This window comes from Zea mays, chromosome 7, assembly GCF_902167145.1.
Source record: "Zea mays cultivar B73 chromosome 7, Zm-B73-REFERENCE-NAM-5.0, whole genome shotgun sequence".
Classification (NCBI taxonomy): domain Eukaryota; kingdom Viridiplantae; phylum Streptophyta; class Magnoliopsida; order Poales; family Poaceae; genus Zea; species Zea mays.
The window spans coordinates 132,350,357-132,370,342 of NC_050102.1; the positions used below are offsets into that span (position 1 = coordinate 132,350,357).

Below are 19,986 nucleotides of genomic sequence, written 5' to 3' on the forward strand. Positions count from 1 at the left end.
CCGGGGGCAGCAGCCTTCGCAGCCCCTCGCTGCCTCTTCGGCCTGGCTTCATGAAGCCTGACAACCGCCTGGCGCTTCTGTGCAGCACCCTGGTGATCCTTGTCCATCACTGCCGACACAACAGCAGCAATATTCCGCCCGTAAGGAAACACTTTCCATTCACGAACCATGCGAGATGTAAAAAAGTCTTCGCCGGCCGCGCGGGGGATAGGAACATTCCTAGGCCACCAACCCCCGGTAACCCTCAGCATCTGCGCCGAAGACTCTCGGAGCTCGGGCGAAGACATCCTTCCCCCCGGGGCCGCGCATGTCCTCATCAATTCTCTAGCAAAACCATCGGAAACCCCAAGTCCTCCCATAGCAGTACCTAGTTTCCTCTTCTTAGAGGACGGGGCGGCCGCCGGCGCAGGGTCGTCTCCAGACTCTACCACCGGCTTCTTCCCGCGGCGGTCCACATCGTCTTGGCCGGGATAACCGTTATACGGCAGTCGATTCAATTCAAAAACCCTGTTCAAACGGTCATTCGACCCGCGGATATCCCAGCTACGCTGGCCCTCTGTCCTCGACACGTACCGACCAACGATCTGCACTGCCCCATCCTCCGCCTCACGCACAAAGGCGGCCGGATCGCGGCTTTGCAGATCCAGCGCGAAGACAGGACTTCGCACCAGCTTCCCACCATGGGAAGGCATCTGGCGAGGGCACACTTCGCCCAACGCCCAGCCATGCGCCAAAGGCCATACCCCGTACGCCACAAATTCTTCAACCAAATCGCGCCCACTGCTCAGGCCGGCGGCGCACCGAAGGACCCCTTCGTCCGGATCCTCCTCCGCCACCTTAAAGGGCGGGTATGCCGAGTAAAAATGCGAGCACATCTCGGACACGGGGAGCCCCTCATGGTCTTCGACGGTACCCTCCGCGACGTAGAACCAAAACTCATTCCAATTGCCCCACTTGTTGCGGGCGCAAGGAACCAACTCGACTACCTCCATCGTGGTCTTGCCGTTCTTCGGCGTAAACGTACAGGACCCAAACTGGGCAACTTCATCTCCAATCATCCTCTTCTGCCAGTGCAGGCAATAGTACTTCGCAAAGACTTCGACTGATGGCTGTCCGCCGTACGAAGTCGTCGCCCAGACATACTTCGACAGAGCCACCACGGCATTCGGAGTCAGCTGATGGATCTGAACGTTAAATCTGCGCAGGACTTCTCCAACAAATCGGTGCGCAGGCAGGCGGAGACTGGCGGCGAAGAACGCCTCGAACACAACCAACTCGCCTTCCGGCTCGGGGACTTCCTCCGTCCCCGGGACACGAGCGACTCCGCCGCCAAAGTAACCCAGCCGCTGCATATCTTGCACGCGGACCGACGACATCCGCGACACACCAAAATCCACCGTATCGCCGGCGCGCAACTCCTCCGCCGCCAAAGTACTCAGCGTCTCCTCAGATGAGGCGTCGGCCGACGGCGTAGCGGCAGCAGAAGAAGAAGAGGTCGGCATCGCTACGTACCGTCGGCGACGGCGGGCGGTCTGCTTCACTCGAGCCAGATCTCCGGCGAACAAGAGCAAGGAGGGCAGACGAGCAGCAAGACGGTGGAAAAGGCGGTTAGGGTTTTCACGGAGCGCGGAAAGTGAAGTTCAAAACGCGCCGACCCCCGCCCCCTTTTATACACAGGGCGCGGCGCTTCGGGAAACCCGCAGTCCAACAGTACGGTGTCAATCAACGGTCATGTCAAAAACCCCCCGCGGAACCACTTCGAGCGAGGGCAGCGTCTCCGCCATCTAGCGACGTCTTCGACACCAGATGACTTTGTCGAACTGGTCCCTCGGAGGGCAAATGTTGGGGCGAAGGCAAAGACGCCACCCTCCGCTCGAGGCCTTCGCTGCAGTCGTTGGTCCAACGGAGACAAAACGGGCAGGGACACCCTTCGCCCCATACGACATCAGACGAAGGCCTGCGACGAGGTCATCCCACCGTGCGGCCTCGTCCAGCTCGGAGGCCCACGTGTGATCCGGTCCATTGTAACGGGCCCTGCGTGGCCGCTGCATGTTACGGGCCTAATTTGTAAAGGCATCCCTATAATTACAGTCTGTAACCCTGCTTTATGGGAATATTCTGGGGATAACCTAGGTGTCTGAGGGCACATGCGTCCTTAACACTAGACGTTGGGCGCTCAGATACCTATAAATACCCCCGCACAGTGCCCGTGAGAGGCTAGGTTAACAGAGCTATTGCCATCTTTCGCGAGAACCCTGTTAACGTCACCATTCACCCCCGTTGGATCCCCTTGCAACTGAGAGCAAGTTCCAACATGCACGGCGCGAGGCGGGTGCTGAGGGCTGTGAGTGCACGAATGAGGGAAGAGGAGGGCGAGCGGGTCCTAGGCGACTAGAAATAGGCCGGGGTGGGGACGGGTGCGGCCTCGGCGTGCGTCGTGGGCGCGGACTCCACGGTGACGCGCAGGTTGTGCACGGGCGGTTCAGAGGGGAAGGGTCCAAGAGACAGGACCCACCGGTCAGCGAGGGCGAACGAGAGGACTGGAGGTCGGGCTGGCAAGTGGGACCCGTGGTACAGCGAGAGAGGTTGTGTGAGCGTGGGTGAGATCAGCGCCGATAAGTCGGCCCCACTGGGCAGCGAGCGAGAGAGAAAGAGAGGAGAGCGCGCAGGCAGACTGGTGCTGACAGGCGGGGTCCGCCTGTCAGGGGCGGCAGGCGCGCGGGCGCGCGCGGGGCTGGGCCTGGTGGGCTGGCTTGGGCCGAAATGGCTTTTCCTTTTTTCTAGAATTTCTAATTGCTTTTCTATTTCTTTTTCTCTAGGGTTTTCAATTCAAATTCAAACCAAGTTTCAAATTCAAACTAATTCAAACATGTGCAACAATTCAAAGAATATTTAAGCTTAGCATGATGCAACATTTCATGACTCATAATGTTTTGGCAGAAATAAATAATTAATCTCTCCCTAATTAAGCTACATCTACTCAAAAGGAAAAAGAGAGAATCTAGAGAAGGATAAAAACTAGAGTGAGAGAGAGAAGAGTAACACCTGAATTTGGATGATAATAAGAAAGAAATTTTATACCCCCAAATTCAGGGTGTTACAGGTAAGCATATATCTCAGCCATCCGATTACATGCCGACACAACAGATTAATTCCACGCCCTCGCGAACCGTTATGCCGCGCGTATCCTTGGATCTAGATCCTACGGTTCTACGCGTTATGAAAACAGAATCCAGTTACGACCGCACGATACAAATCTGACCGCCTGCATTCAATGAACATAAGGGGGACTCTAGATCTGATCTACGATGCCCGTTAGAGATCCTACGGCTCCCACCATCACGACCCTTCATCAAATCTTAACCATTTGTCATGAGATCGACGGCTCAGGGCTTGTCTTCTTTCCCCCGTCGGCCAATCGCGGCGGCACCGCTCGCAGCGCGGCGAGGATACCATCGACACGCACCGATTTGCCACCCTGTTATACTAAAGTTCCTACCGCTAGGTGCGACATGTAATTAAGGACAAAATGAATCTGGTAAAGTACTCGCACCTGTGTATCGCGCGCCGTCGAGCTTGTTCGCCCACTTGTGGTGGCCCACGGCAAAGTCGTAGCACCGACGAGCAATACCGCCGCCACCCGACCCGTGCCACCGCAGAGCCCCTCCCCACAACGCCCGTCGAGCTACAATGGGCTTCCCGAAGTGATCCTAGCGGGTGGAACGAGGGCGAAGTCGCTGGTCCCCGGCGACGTCTCTCCTTCACTCACCTTTCTCTCGTCGGCTTCTAGTAATTTGGTGGAGGGATTGGCTCGGTCCAGAGGTGAGGGGGGTCATGTACCTGGAGACCAGAATCCCCTATAAAGCCCACAACAACCACTACTGCGCGAATCGCGCAACCCGCGAAGAAATCGGACCACGGCGGCCCCGGCTTCGACTTCTCCGGTGAGAAGACGACTGCAGGTGCTTTGGGCCCATGTGCCACAGAGACTCAGGTAGTGCGCGACATGAGTAACTGTCCACTAGGCCCCACATGTCGGCGTTACCAGCGCGGGTTATGGGTACATGGCACAGTCTGCCCTGCGGGCCCCATCTGTCAGCTGCGCGCACGACGCCGGGCGCACGCGCACCTGCGGCTGGAGCCAGGTGGTAATTGGGCCAAGTGTAGCGAATTTTGGCCCACGAGGCTTGAGTTCGTTTTCCCTTTTTCTCTTTTTCTTTTACCATTTCTAATTTCTTTTCCTTTTCTTTTCTTGAGTTCAAATTTAAATTTGAATTTTGTTATGAGTCTCACATTTGAGCTAAGCCAAATTCAAATCCCAGTATATGGAGAATGTATATTTATTTATTTTCACATTGTCTATAGGGTTTTCTTTCCTTCTCACTTCTTTTCTAATTCATTTGCTAAATTTGCAAATTACATTAAAACTCATTCTCTTCATTAATGAATTTTTATTATCATTACCATTAAATGCAAAAATACACAAACTCCAACATGATTCATACATTATTTAGATGTCATTTGTTTAATTATTCATTCTTAAATATAGTTATTCTCATATTATAATGAATAGATGCCACAGAAATAAAGAGATCAACTATATTCTCATTATATACACTTTGGGTATTACACAATTCCTCAAGTGAGACAGTAGATGCTCAGATGTTAGCTGCACTACTGGAGAAAAGAATTATGCCATTGGTAGAGACAAGGTAGTGCAGATTGCTACAGATAATGAGGCTAACTTCAAGGTTGTTGGAAGACTTTTAGAGAAAGATCCCTCACTTGTTTTAGACTCCATGTGCTGCTCACTGTTTGGACCTCATGCTTGAAGAAATTGGGGAAATTGGAGAGTTTAAGAAATGCATTTCCGTGCTCGCCAAGTGACAACCTTCATATATAGGCATGGCAAGCTTCTTGATGCCACGAGGGAGAAGATAGGGGGTGATTTAGTGAGACATGCAGTTACAAGATTTGCTACAACTTTCCTTACTCTCCAGTCCATATATAAGCATAAGCAAGCTTTGATATGCCTCTTTGTTAGTGATGATTGGACTAGGTCCAAGCTATCAAGCACAGAAGCAGAAAAAACGTCACAGAGATACTTCTTTCTAAAAACATTTGGAACTCAGTCCAAGATTGTATTCGTGCATGACAACCACTCCTCATTGTTTTGCGAATTGTTGATGGTGATGAAAAGCCAGCCATGCCAGAGGTTGTCACTGCCACGGATATGTCAAAAGCAAAGATCACTTCAAGTTTTGAAGGTAGAGAGGCAATGAAGAGGAAGTTGCTTGCCATTATTAATCGGAGGTGGCAAGATCAAATGGAGGTGAAGTTGTATGGGGCTGCATTGCTTTTAAATCCAAATAAGTTCTTTGAACTTCAAAAATTGATCCAACAAAAAGGGAGGTTGGTAAGATGAGGGCAGCATTCAATGAGGTGCTATGGAAGATGGTTGAAGATTATGACCTTCAAGCTATAATCAGTAATATAAACAAGCTGATGAGTATATGAATATGGTTGGCCCTGCCTTCTCATCGCCATTAGCAATTAGAGAACAACAAAAAAGAGCCCGAGTAAGTTCCATTACCTCATTAATGATTTAAGTTTTGTATGGCTGGCAACACTAATTCAACTTCTCTTCTCTTTTTTAGTTCGTTGGTGGGATGCATATGGTGGCCTTGCATTTGAGATTCAATCCTTTGCAAAGCGCATTATTAGCCTTTGTTGTTCCGCTTCCGGATGCAAGCGCAATTGGAGCACTTTTGAATTTGTTAGTAAAAATTGTCATTTCAGTTTCTATCTTGTTTTAATTGATTCTACGACAGCACCACTGATTCATTATTTAACACATAGATTCATACAAAAAAGGAACATATTGGAGCATGAAAGGTTAAACAATTTGGTTTTATATCCAATACAATAGAAAGATGGCAGCTAGGTTCCAAAGATTGCGTGAGGAGGGAAATATTGGTAACCCTTTAATTTTAGAGGATTTCCAATTGGACAATGAGTGGGTGAATAATAAAAAAGAAATAGTTAGAGAAGGGGATGATCTTGCATGGGCTCATGTGCATGATGCAATCGGTGCTTCTAGTTCACTTCAAGGTCGCAACTTCCCAAGAAGAGTCCAATATGAGTCTGTTTATTCAAGGCGTTGTCAAGCTGCTGCTACACAAGAGGAGAGAGTTATGGAAGAGCAAGGCAACGAGGGCAATGAACATGATGATGAAGAGTACATACCTAACGATGATGATGAAGTGGATGACTTTGGTGAATCCCCACATAACAGTCCAACTCAAGATGGTGCTGGTGGTGAAGAAAATGCAATGGATGATCTTGATTTGGGAGATATTTAGGGTATCTAGTGTCTATCTAGCTGCAGCAGCAGCTTAGCTATCTAATGGACCTTATTTCCTTTCAAGTTTGAACTATATTTTATTGCTATTTGATTTCCAATTTGAAATATATGTTTATATATGGTTGTTATGACTTATGAGTTTATGACTTATCACTTATGTGGCTGATTTGGTTCAGATTGAGACTTCAAATGAGGTAAGACTTGCTGTTTATTTCAATTTCGTTCAATTTTAGGCTTCAAATGAGGTAAAACATGCCTTTTCTTCATATATAAATGCTATATTGTCTATATGGAGTCATTATATAGGCAAAACAACCACTATATTGGCAAGTCGTTGACTAGTCGACTGACTTATCGACTAGTCACCAAGTCGGTACCTTGTCGACTCGACTCGACTTATCGACATCAAAACTGTGGTCATGGTTGCTATTGGGTTTGGATATAGTGCGTCTGTATCCTAATTCGTCTCTCCTACTCCTTACAAAGTACATCCTTAGAGAGGAGTTTCAGTGGCTAGCTGTGTAGAACCATTAGTCTCTATAGAATAGGGTTGGACAATTTTTGGTCACTAGACTTTAGATAGAGATCGAGTCTCGACTGAATATGTGGTTAGAGTTTTCGAGATCACATGTAGCATTGGTTTCTGTGTTGATCTCTATCCTTACTAATATAGCGTCAATGACCTGTGGCCACAACCACATGAGGTTTGCACCCGCGATCAGGGCACGAGGTCATTCTAGGCTCGATCTCTTGACTTAGTCTAAGAATATATCCAAGATTCTCTCCTTTGTTTTCTAGGCTTTCTTGTTCTTTAACTTTCTAAGTTCCACCCTTTGATAAAATGACACATCATTCCCAATGCATTACGAAGACCAATTATGTGTCATCGAACTCATTTACTATAACATGCCCTCTGTCTCAAGGTAGGGTAATTTTCTAATATTATGAGATAGTTGTCTAATAGCCAATTGATCTAGAATCATAGGATTTCCTTTAATCCCTTGTTGGCTACGTGCTCTCTAAACACGCTGATGGAAGACCTTTTGTGAACGAACCCGCTAACATCTCATGGGTTCTAGTATGTTCATCTTTAATAATTTGATTCTAGATCTTTTTTCTTAACAACATAACAATTAATTTCAATGTACTTGACAACCCCACTTTACTTGTAGGAGTAAAATACTACTAGCTCATGGTCATAATATATTCTCAATGGTCTTTATATGATATCAATCACTCTTAATTCGGTATAAATTTCTTTACCCGTATTGCTTTTCTAGTTGTCTCGTACATTGCCACAAACTCAACATGCATTATCGACGATGCAATGACTATCGGTTTGTAAATCTTCCAAAAACATCCTCTAGCAAAGTGTGAAGATATATTGAGAAGTGGATTTTAATGTATCAACTATCAACATAACATGCCTAGTTGACTTCTGAATGGCCACTATCTCAAGGGAACTAGATCTTCTACATGTAAGCATAAGGTCTTTTGTTTCTTGCAAATATCCGAGTCTTCTTAACTGCTTTCCAATGCTCCATGCCTAGATTAACTTGATATCTACTAAGCATCCTGGTTGTAAATGCTAAGTCGCGACGAGTACTAATTTGAGCATATATATTGCTTTCGATAGTTGAAGCATATGATACTGACTTTATATGATCTTTCTCATACCGATTCTTAGGATACTGATAATTTCCAAACTCATCACCCTTGACTACACCAAAATAGTGAACTTCCTAGAGCCTAAACCCTAGGAAGTTAGCCCTAAAATCTAGAAAGATAGCTAAACCCTCGGAAGTTAAGCCATCCCGTTGGAAGTTTGGCTCTCGGAAATTTTTTGTCGGAAGTTAGCTTAACTTCCTAGAGCCCTCTAGGAAGTTAGCTAACTTCCTGAAAGGGAAATGTGCCCTTGGGCCATTTCTAAGTATTTTGGTGATTGAGTGCCAACACAAAGTGCTTAATGTGAATCTATGCCCATGGATGGACAAGTTGCAAATCACAAGTAAAGGTATGTTTCTAAGACTTAGTACATTGGTTTTGTGTACTAATATATTTGTCTAAGTGTTAGAAACAGAAAGAAGAAAAGAAAATAAGTGGAGAGTGGCTGTGTACAGCCAAAGACTGCTTCGGGCTGGGGCACCGGACTGTCCGGTGTGCACCGGACAGTGTCCGGTGCGCCAGTCCAGCGCGGAGCAAACCAGCTGCTCTCGGGTTTTTCTCCGGCGACTTCGGCTAAAATTCACCGGACTGTCCGGTGTGCACCGGACTGTCCGGTGAGCCAACGGTCGGCCGGGCCAACGGTCGGCCGCGCAATCCGCGCGAGACACGTGGCCGAACCAACGGTCGGAAGGGGGGCACCGGACTGTCCGGTGTGCACCGGACTGTCCGGTGCGCCAACGGCTCCCAGATCTGGAACAGTCAGCAACGGTCGGCTGCGCTGTTTATGGAAACAAATCGGGCACCGGACAGTGTCCGGTGTGCACCGGACTGTCCGGTGCACCCGACGACAGAAGGCAAGGATGGCCTTCCAGATTTGTTCTCAACGGCTCCTAGCTGCCTTGGGGCTATAAAAGGGACCCCTAGGCGCATGAAGGAGCACACCAAGCATTCCTACAACATTGCTAAGCACCAAGACATCGATTCCGCGCATTTGATTCATTGTGATAGCATATAGAGCTCTTGTGGAGTTGTGAACTCTTTGTGTTGCGTTGCGAGCTCTTGTTGCGACTTGTGTGCGTGTTGTTGCTCTGATTTTCGAGTCTTGTGTGCGTTGCTCATTCCCACCTTACTCCGTGCCTCTTTGCGAACTCATTTGTAAGGGCGAGAGACTCCAAGTTGTGGAGATTCCTCGCAAACGGGAAAAGATCAAAGGAAAGAAAAACAACGTGGTATTCAAGTTGATCATTGGATCACTTGAGAGGAGTTGAGTGCAACTCTCGTCCGTTGGGACGCCACAACGTGGAGTAGGCAAGTTTTGTACTTGGCCGAACCACGGGATAACCACCGTGTCAACTCTGTGATTGCTTTCTTGTGGTTATCGTGTTTTGACTCTCTCTAGCCACTTGGAAATTACTGTGCTAACGCTTAATCAAAGTTTTGTGGCTATAAGTTTAAGTTTTTACAGGATCACCTATTCACCCCCCCCCCCTCTAGGTGCCCTCAATTGGTATCAGAGCCGTTCTCTTCAAGAAAGGGACTAACCGCCCGAAGAGATGGATCCTAAGGGGAAGGGAATTGTGATCAACGACAAGGAGAAGGAGTCCTTCGTCAACGAGCCAAGGGATGACAAGTCCAATGACTCAGGCTCGGGCCACAAGCGAAAAGATGGGAAGAAGAAGAAGACAAGACGCATCAAGGAGATCGTCTACTACGACAGCGATGAGTCCTCTTCTTCCCAAAAGGACAACGACGACTACGACAAACAAAAGACGGTTAACTCAAACTTCTCTTTTGATTATTCGCGCATTCCACATAGCTCAAATACTCATTTGCTCCCCATTCCACTTGGCAAGCCTCCTCACTTTGATGGAGAGGACTACGGATTTTGGAGTCACAAAATGCGTACTCACCTATTTTCTCTCCATCCAAGCATTTGGGAGATTGTGGAAAGTGGAATGAAATTTGATAGCTCGGATAGCCCTTCATTTATTAATGAACAGATCCATAAAAATGCACAAGCTACTACTGTGTTGCTAGCCTCTTTGTGCAGGGACGAGTATCACAAGGTGAGCGGCTTGGACAATGCCAAGCAGATTTGGGACACCCTCAAGATCTCTCATGAGGGGAATGATGTCACCTTACTCACCAAGATGGAGTTGGTGGAGGGCGAGCTCGGACGATTTGCGATGATAAGGGGCGAGGAGCCGACACAAACATACAACCGGCTCAAGATCCTTATCAACAAAATAAGGAGCTACGGAAGCACGCGATGGACGGATCACGACGTCGTCCGCCTAATGCTAAGGTCATTTACCGTTCTTGATCCTCACTTGGTGAACAATATTCGTGAAAATCCTAGGTACATCAAGATGTCGCCCGAAGAAATTCTTGGGAAATTTGTGAGTGGACGAATGATGATCAAGGAGGCGAGGTACGTGGACGACGCGTTGAATGGCCCAATCCATGAGCCTCAACCCATTGCTCTCAAGGCAACAAGGAGCAAGGAGGCACTACCCAGCAAGGTGGCGCAAATTGAGGCGGCCGGTCTTAATGATGAAGAAATGGCCCTCATCATCAAAAGATTCAAGACGGTGCTCAAGAGTCGAAATGGACAGCCAAGCAAGACTAAGACCAAGGGAAAGCGATCATGCTTCAAATGCGGTAAGCTTGGTCATTTTATTGCTAACTGTCCGGATAATGAAAGTGACCAGGAAAAGGGGAACAAAAGAGAGAAGAAGAAGCACTACAAGAAGGCCAAGGGCGAGGCACATATCGGAAAGGAGTGGGATTCGGATTGCTCCTCCTCCGACTCCGACAATGAAGGACTCGCCGCCACCGCCTTCAACAAGTCATCTCTCTTCCCCAACGAGCGTCATACTTGCCTTATGGCAAGGGAGAAGAAGGTGAGTACTCGAGACATCACTTATGCTTCTTCTAGTGATGATGAGTCCAGTGATGATGATGAAGTAGATTATTCATGTTTGTTCAAGGGCTTAGATAGATCTAAGATAGACAAAATTAATGAATTAATTGATGCCTTGAATGAAAAGAATATACTTTTAGAAAAGCAAGAGGATTTGTTGTATGAAGAACATGATAAGTTTGTAGAGGCTCAAAAATCCCTTGCGTTAGAAATTAAGAGGAATGAAATGCTTGCTTGTGAAATATCAACATGTCATGATTCTATTTCTAACTTAAAGAGCATTAATGATGACTTAAATGCTAAACTAGTAGAAGCAAATAAATCCAACTCTTGTGTTGAACATGTTGAAATTTGCACTAGGTGTAAGGATTTTGATGTTAATGCTTGTAGTGAACACTTAGTTTCAATTTCAAAACTAAATGATGAAGTGGCTAGTCTTAATGCTCAACTTAAGACTAGCAAAAGTGATTTTGAAAAACTAAAATTTGCTAGGGATGCCTACACGGTTGGTAGACACCCCTCAATTAAGGATGGGCTTGGCTTCAAGAGGGAAGCCAAGAACTTAACAAGCCATAAGGCTTCCATTCCCGCCAAGGAGAAAGGGAAGGCCCCTATGGCTAGTAGTGCAAAAAGGAACCATGCCTTTATGTACCATGATAGGAGACATGCTAGAAATGCTTGTAATGATTTTGATTCATATGATTCTCATGCCATGTTTGCTCCTAGTTCTTCATATGTGTATGATAGAAATGTTACTAGGAGAAATGTTGTTCCTAAAAGAAATGTTGCTCATGTTCCTAGAAAAGTTGTGAACAAACCTTCTACCATTTATCATGCTTTGAATGCTTCCTTTGCAATTTGTAGAAAGGATAGAAAAGTAATTGCTAGGAAGTTAGGGGCCAAATGCAAAGGTGATAAAACTTGCATTTGGGTCCCTAAGAAGATTTGTGCTAACCTTGTAGGACCCAACATGAGTTGGGTACCTAAAACCCAAGCCTAAATTTGCCTTGCAGGTTTATGCATCCGGGGGTTCAAGCTGGATTATAGACAGCGGATGCACAAACCATATGACGGGGGAGAAGAAGATGTTCACCTCCTACGTCAAGAGTAAGGATTCCCAAGATTCAATTATATTCGGTGATGGGAATCAAGGCAAGGTAAAAGGGTTAGGTAAAATTGCAATTTCCAATGAGCATTCTATTTCCAATGTGTTTTTAGTAGAGTCTCTTGGTTACAATTTACTATCTGTTAGTCAATTGTGCAACATGGGGTATAACTGTCTATTTACTAATGTAGATGTGTCTGTCTTTAGAAGAAGTGATGGTTCACTAGCTTTTAAGGGTGTATTAGACGGCAAGCTTTACTTAGTTGATTTTGCAAAAGAAGAGGCAGGTCTAGATGCATGCTTAATAGCTAAGACTTGCATGGGCTGGCTGTGGCATCGCCGCTTGGCACATGTGGGGATGAAGAACCTTCACAAACTTCTAAAGGGAGAACACGTGATAGGATTGACTAATGTAAAATTCGAAAAAGATAGACCTTGTGCAGCTTGTCAGGCAGGTAAACAAGTGGGAGGAGCACATCACAGCAAGAATGTGATGACCACTTCAAGACCCCTGGAACTGCTGCATATGGACCTCTTCGGACCCGTCGCCTATCTGAGTATAGGAGGAAGTAAGTATGGTCTAGTAATTGTTGATGACTTTTCCCGCTTCACTTGGGTGTTCTTCTTGCAGGATAAGTCTGAAACCCAAGGGACCCTCAAGCACTTCCTCAGGAGAGCTCAAAATGAGTTTGAGCTCAAGGTGAAGAAGATAAGGAGCGACAACGGGTCAGAGTTCAAGAACCTTCAAGTGGAAGAGTTTCTTGAGGAGGAAGGGATCAAGCACGAGTTCTCCGCTCCCTACACACCACAGCAAAATGGTGTGGTAGAGAGGAAGAACAGGACGCTAATCGACATGGCGAGGACGATGCTTGGAGAATTCAAGACTCCCGAGTGCTTTTGGACGGAAGCCGTGAACACGGCTTGCCACGCCATCAACAGGGTCTACCTTCACCGACTCCTCAAGAAGACATCGTATGAACTACTAACCGGTAACAAACCCAATGTATCTTACTTTCGTGTATTTGGGAGCAAGTGCTACATTCTAGTGAAGAAAGGTAGAAATTCTAAGTTTGCTCCCAAAGCAGTAGAAGGGTTTTTGTTAGGTTATGACTCAAATACAAAGGCGTATAGAGTCTTCAACAAATCATCGGGTTTGGTTGAAGTCTCTAGCGACGTTGTATTTGATGAGACTAATGGCTCTCCAAGAGAGCAAGTTGTTGATCTCGATGATGTAGATGAAGAAGATGTTCCAACGGCCGCTATGCGCACCATGGCGATTGGTGATGTGCGACCACAGGAACACTTGGAGCGAGATCAACCTTCTTCCTCAACTATGGTGCATTCCCCAACTCAAGACGATGAACAGGTTCACCAACAGGAGGCGTGTGATCAAGGGGGAGCACAAGATGATCATGTGATGGAGGAAGAAGCGCAACCGGCACCTCCAACCCAAGTTCGAGCGATGATTCAAAGGGATCATCCTGTCGACCAAATTCTGGGTGACATTAGCAAGGGAGTAACTACTCGATCTCGATTAGTTAATTTTTGTGAACATTACTCCTTTGTCTCTTCTATTGAGCCTTTCAGGGTAGAAGAGGCCTTGCTAGATCCGGACTGGGTGTTGGCCATGCAAGAGGAGTTAAACAACTTCAAGCGCAATGAAGTTTGGACACTGGTGCCTCGTCCCAAGCAAAATGTTGTGGGAACCAAGTGGGTATTCCGCAACAAACAGGACGAGCACGGGGTGGTGACAAGGAACAAGGCTCGACTTGTGGCAAAAGGTTATGCTCAAGTCGCAGGTTTGGACTTTGAGGAGACTTTTGCTCCTGTGGCTAGGCTAGAGTCAATTCGTATCTTGCTAGCATATGCCGCTCATCACTCTTTCAGGTTGTTCCAAATGGATGTGAAGAGCGCGTTCCTCAACGGGCCAATAAAGGAGGAGGTGTACGTAGAGCAACCCCCTGGCTTCGAGGATGAACGATACCCCGACCACGTGTGTAAGCTCTCTAAGGCGCTCTATGGACTTAAGCAAGCCCCAAGAGCATGGTATGAATGCCTTAGAGATTTCTTAATTGCTAATGCTTTCAAGGTTGGGAAAGCCGATCCAACTCTTTTTACAAAGACTTGTGATAGTGATTTATTTGTGTGCCAAATTTATGTCGATGACATAATATTTGGTTCTACTAATAAAAAGTCTTGTGAAGAGTTTAGCAGGGTGATGACGCAGAAATTCGAGATGTCGATGATGGGCGAGTTGAACTACTTCCTTGGGTTCCAAGTGAAGCAACTCAAGGACGGCACCTTCATCTCCCAAACGAAGTACACGCAGGACCTGCTAAAGCAGTTTGGGATGAAGGACGCCAAGCCTGCAAAGACACCGATGGGAACCGACGGACACACCGACCTCAACAAAGGAGGTAAGTCCGTTGATCAAAAAGCATACCGGTCAATGATAGGTTCATTACTTTACTTATGTGCTAGTAGACCGGATATTATGCTTAGCGTATGCATGTGTGCTAGATTTCAATCCGATCCTAAGGAGTGTCACTTAGTGGCGGTAAAGCGAATTCTTAGATATTTAGTTGCTACGCCTTGCCTCGGGCTCTGGTATCCAAAGGGGTCTACCTTTGACTTGATTGGATACTCAGACTCCGATTATGCTGGATGTAAGGTCGATAGGAAGAGTACATCGGGGACGTGCCAATTCTTAGGAAGGTCCTTGGTGTCATGGAAATCTAAGAAACAAACCTCCGTTGCCCTATCCACCGCTGAGGCCGAGTATGTTGCCGCAGGACAGTGTTGCGCGCAACTACTTTGGATGAGGCAAACCCTCAGGGACTTTGGCTACAATCTGAGCAAAGTCCCACTCCTATGTGATAATGAGAGTGCTATCCGCATGGCGGAAAATCCTGTTGAACACAGCCGCACAAAGCACATAGACATCCGGCATCACTTTCTGAGAGACCACCAGCAAAAGGGGGATATCGAAGTGTTTCATGTTAGCACCGAGAACCAGCTAGCCGATATCTTTACCAAGCCTCTAGATGAGAAGACCTTTTGCAGGCTGCGTAGTGAGCTAAATGTCTTAGATTCGCGGAACTTGGATTGAATTGTAGCATACATGTGTTTATGCCTTTGATCATGTTCATTCTGCATTTTGTTGCTTATTGTGGTGCTCAAGTTGTACAAACACTCCCTGGACCTCACAAATCCGTTGCAAAGTGATGCACATGTTTAGGGGGAGTTGTATTACAACTTGACCCTTTGAGACTAACCATATGCTTGAGTTTGCTTGTTTTAGTCTCGAAGGAGTATTGAAAGGGAAAAGGTGGACTTGGACCATGAAAGACTTCCACTGCACTCCGATGAGAGGGTAACTTATTCCAAGTCCATCTCATGAACTCTAGTTGCCATTTGCTCTTAATTGAAGATTTTGGTGAGGCAATGGGGTTAAAGGGCCAAGATTGATCCCGTTTTGGTGCTTGATGCCAAAGGGGGAGAAAATAAAGGCCAAAGCAATAAATGGATCAGCTACCACTTGAGAGATTTGAAAATAGTAGAGTAAAGCTTTTGGGTTTGTCAAAACTCTGTTTATTGTCTCTACTGTCAAAAGTTGGCTTCTTGTGGGGAGAAGTAGTGATTATGGGAAAAAGGGGGAGTTTTTGAAATATTTGATCAATCTCTTTTTAGAATGACTCTCTTTATGCTTCAACATGTGTGTTTGACTTAGAGATAGAGATTTGAGTTTGATTTGCAAAAACAAACCAAGTGGTGGCAAAGGATGATCCATATATGCCAAAATTGAATAAAACTCAAATTTGTTTTATTTGAAGTGATTTTGAACTTGTTCTAGTTGCTTTATGCTGTGTTGGCATAAATCACCAAAAAGGGGGAGATTGAAAGGGAAATGTGCCCTTGGGCCATTTCTAAGTATTTTGGTGATTGAGTGCCAACACAAAGTGCTTAATGTGAATCTATGCCCATGGATGGACAAGTTGCAAATCACAAGTAAAGGTATGTTTCTAAGACTTAGTACATTGGTTTTGTGTACTAATATATTTGTCTAAGTGTTAGAAACAGAAAGAAGAAAAGAAAATAGGTGGAGAGTGGCTGTGTACAGCCAAAGACTGCTTCGGGCTGGGGCACCGGACTGTCCGGTGTGCACCGGACAGTATCCGGTGCGCCAGTCCAGCGCGGAGCAAACCAGCTGCTCTCGGGTTTTTCTCCGGCGACTTCGGCTAAAATTCACCGGACTGTCCGGTGTGCACCGGACTGTCCGGTGAGCCAACGGTCGGCCGGGCCAACGGTCGGCCGCGCAATCCGCGCGAGACACGTGGCCGAACCAACGGTCGGAAGGGGGGCACCGGACTGTCCGGTGTGCACCGGACTGTCCGGTGCGCCAACGGCTCCCAGATCTGGAACAGTCAGCAACGGTCGGCTGCGCTGTTTATGGAAACAAATCGGGCACCGGACAGTGTCCGGTGTGCACCGGACTGTCCGGTGCACCCGACGACAGAAGGCAAGGATGGCCTTCCAGATTTGTTCTCAACGGCTCCTAGCTGCCTTGGGGCTATAAAAGGGACCCCTAGGCGCATGAAGGAGCACACCAAGCATTCCTACAACATTGCTAAGCACCAAGACATCGATTCCGCGCATTTGATTCATTGTGATAGCATATAGAGCTCTTGTGGAGTTGTGAACTCTTTGTGTTGCGTTGCGAGCTCTTGTTGCGACTTGTGTGCGTGTTGTTGCTCTGATTTTCGAGTCTTGTGTGCGTTGCTCATTCCCACCTTACTCCGTGCCTCTTTGCGAACTCATTTGTAAGGGCGAGAGACTCCAAGTTGTGGAGATTCCTCGCAAACGGGAAAAGATCAAAGGAAAGAAAAACAACGTGGTATTCAAGTTGATCATTGGATCACTTGAGAGGAGTTGAGTGCAACTCTCGTCCGTTGGGACGCCACAACGTGGAGTAGGCAAGTTTTGTACTTGGCCGAACCACGGGATAACCACCGTGTCAACTCTGTGATTGCTTTCTTGTGGTTATCGTGTTTTGACTCTCTCTAGCCACTTGGAAATTACTGTGCTAACGCTTAATCAAAGTTTTGTGGCTATAAGTTTAAGTTTTTACAGGATCACCTATTCACCCCCCCCCTCTAGGTGCCCTCACTTCCTACAGCCAAAGAAGCCTCTCGGAAGTTAGTAGGTTCTCAGAAGTTAGTAGCTTCACACCGTCAGCTGACTAACTTCCTACGGCTGACTATAGCCCCTTCCTACGGCCCAATTGGCCTCTAGGAAGTTAATTTGACCAGCATTACAAATGCTGTTTATTTTTAATTTACACCACATTCCGCAACATAACAAATATATCAACAGCTATATAGCACAACATATTTTCACATAAAACATCTCACACACAATCACATAACAATATTTAAATACATAGTCTCATCAATTACATCACAAAAGTCTTATCCATAATCATAATAAGACACATCAGATATGGAGAACATGAGGGAGAAAACAAAGCAATTGCTACTTTCAGTAGACCATGAGTTTGGATATGCTCCCAACCATCCACATAGAAACCTAGAAAATCAATAACACATGAGTCAGAAACTTAAATACTTACACCCACAGTATTTACCACAGAGATGTTAAAACTTACCATGCAAGGAATGTCAAGAAGGATAGGGTGATGACAATAGGAACGAAAATGCTGGCTACCTGAAATGAGGTAACGTCAGTAAGAAGGTGCATGCAATTATAGGTATTCATAATAGAGCAAAAGGTGCATGCAATTGTGTCATGTGTACTCTGGTATATCCAAGATTTTTTAACAATAAGATATTATGACTTTAAGAAAGGTGCTCTATAAGAATTTGAAAAAGGAAGAAAAAAATCAACCGGGTCATGCCAGGTAATCAGGAACGCAAACAAATGTACAAAATTTGCAATAAAGGATTTAATTTTCTCTACAAGAAATGCTAAATAGAAAAGGTAGAGTGAACATTTTAACAATAATAGAAACATAGCAGATTTAAGTTGCCCAAATCAATGCTTTGCAGATTTAAGATTATAATACAGAGTTAAGAGATTATTTTTATAAGCTAAGGAATTGAGAATTAAGTGTACTTACATAATCAACAAACTTCTGAATAGGAGCCTTAGACATCTAGGCAGTTTCCACGAGAGAAATTATCCGGCTCAAAACTGTTCCAGATCCTACTTTCGTCGCTTGTACGAACTTAACTGCTAATCATACTATTTGTATAAGTGACTTGTAAAAGTGTATACTCAAAAGGAGGGATGGTGCCTCTTTGTATAGGAGGGGAAAGACTAAAATATGTTCGGTTATATGGGCTAAAGTTTAGTATATGTCACGTCGAACTACAGAGTAAAAAGTATACACATATTTATAAAATTTATTTTTAGAAGTATTCTACCATATATACTTATAATAAAGTATGAGTCGTACTTTTATCGTGAAGGGGACCGTGAATTCCTTGCAGGGCTTCGGCGATTCGGCTGCGTTGTTGTATGAATTGTTTCGTGAACCTGGGACTCAACTCAAACTCGAACCACTACGCCACCTGCCTCCTCATCTTCCTTCTGCATTTCTCCCCCCAGTTGTTAAATCCATCCAACTCTAATTGAAATAGTAATTGTGAAGGAGAACAACAGAGCTGCACAGATGGCGAACAACAGGAAGTCCTCCTGCTTCTTCGGGAGCTCTTTGAGTTTTGAGCTTACAGTTGGCAGTTCGGTTTTTCTTCCAATTTAAAGATATATCTTATAAGTCTATGTTAAGTTCTTAATACCATGCATGTGTGATCCGCATTGTTGTCTTGCTCATGAACACGAGCAGGCAAATGTATGGTAATATTGGCTAGTGGATAAGTTGTCTTGTTCACTATATCCCAATGCTGCAATTTGCATTTATTTGTTATGTCTCGGTATATACTAATGCATGGTTTTGCTTTAGTGTGTCTCATTGTGGCTGCTAGCATTAGGTGATAAATGCTTGGTGACCAATGAAGTTGGTGACCAATTACGGTTTACCATATGAAGACTACTTGTACGAGCTTAACTGCTAATCATACTATTTCAAGTGATTGCACAGTTCAGGTCGGATACCTTTGTCCTTCAGAAGTAGAATAGCTTGGGGTGGCGGGGCGGGCACGACGGTCACAGCGGGTCACCGGGCTTGGGGGCGTCGGCAGGGCGGAGGCGTCGGCGGGTGACCGGCTAGGGCGTCAGCGGGGCAGGCCGGTGAGGGGCGCGGCAGGCGGGGGCGCCGGCGGTGCGAGCACGGCGGGCAGGGCCGAGGGCGAGCGTGCCAGCGGGCGCGGCGGGCGGGGCCGGGACGGGAGCTCCAGCGGGCGCGGCGGCCGGGGCTAGGGGGAGCTCCGGCGAACGGGCCTCAAGCACACTCTACGGTAGGTGGAAGAAATGGGAGAGAAAGGAAAGTGAGAGAAGATCTCGAGCACACTCTACGGTATGTGGAAGAAATTGGAGAGAAAGGAAAGTGAGAGAAGATAAGGTTGATTCGCTGGTTAAATAAAAAAATAACTTCCTAGAGTAAAGCCGTAGGAAGTTACGTAACTTCCTAGAGGTTGTACATGTACTCTAGGAAGTTAATTAACTTCCAAGAGTAGGTCGTAGGAAGTTAGCTTTTCGTTTGACTGGTCAAAAGCTGAAAGCTAACTTCCTAGAGGAGGTCGTAGGAAGTTAGCATGGGCAGCTAACTTTCTAGAGGCGGCCGTAGGAAGTTAGCTTTTCGTTTTACTGGTCAAAAGCTGAAAGCTAACTTTCTAGAGGAGGCCGTAGGAAGTTAGCTGCCCATGCTAACTTCCTAGAGGCCACCGTAGGAAGTTAGCTTTTCGTTTGACTGGTCAAAAGCTAAAAGCTAACTTCCTAGAGGCGGTCGTA

General features: G+C 46.2%; 1 long non-coding RNA gene across 1 annotated transcript; it reads right to left on the bottom strand.

Annotated features, from left to right (window-relative positions):
• Nucleotides 1-17,407: 17,407 nt before the first annotated feature.
• On the bottom strand, nucleotides 17,408-19,494 carry LOC103632864 (uncharacterized). Its single transcript, XR_556186.3, has 5 exons — nucleotides 19,192-19,494; nucleotides 18,533-18,666; nucleotides 18,194-18,306; nucleotides 17,723-17,781; nucleotides 17,408-17,643 (listed from the first exon to the last, which is right to left on the bottom strand). It is a non-coding gene; the product is annotated as an uncharacterized lncRNA (long non-coding RNA).
• Nucleotides 19,495-19,986: the final 492 nt, after the last annotated feature.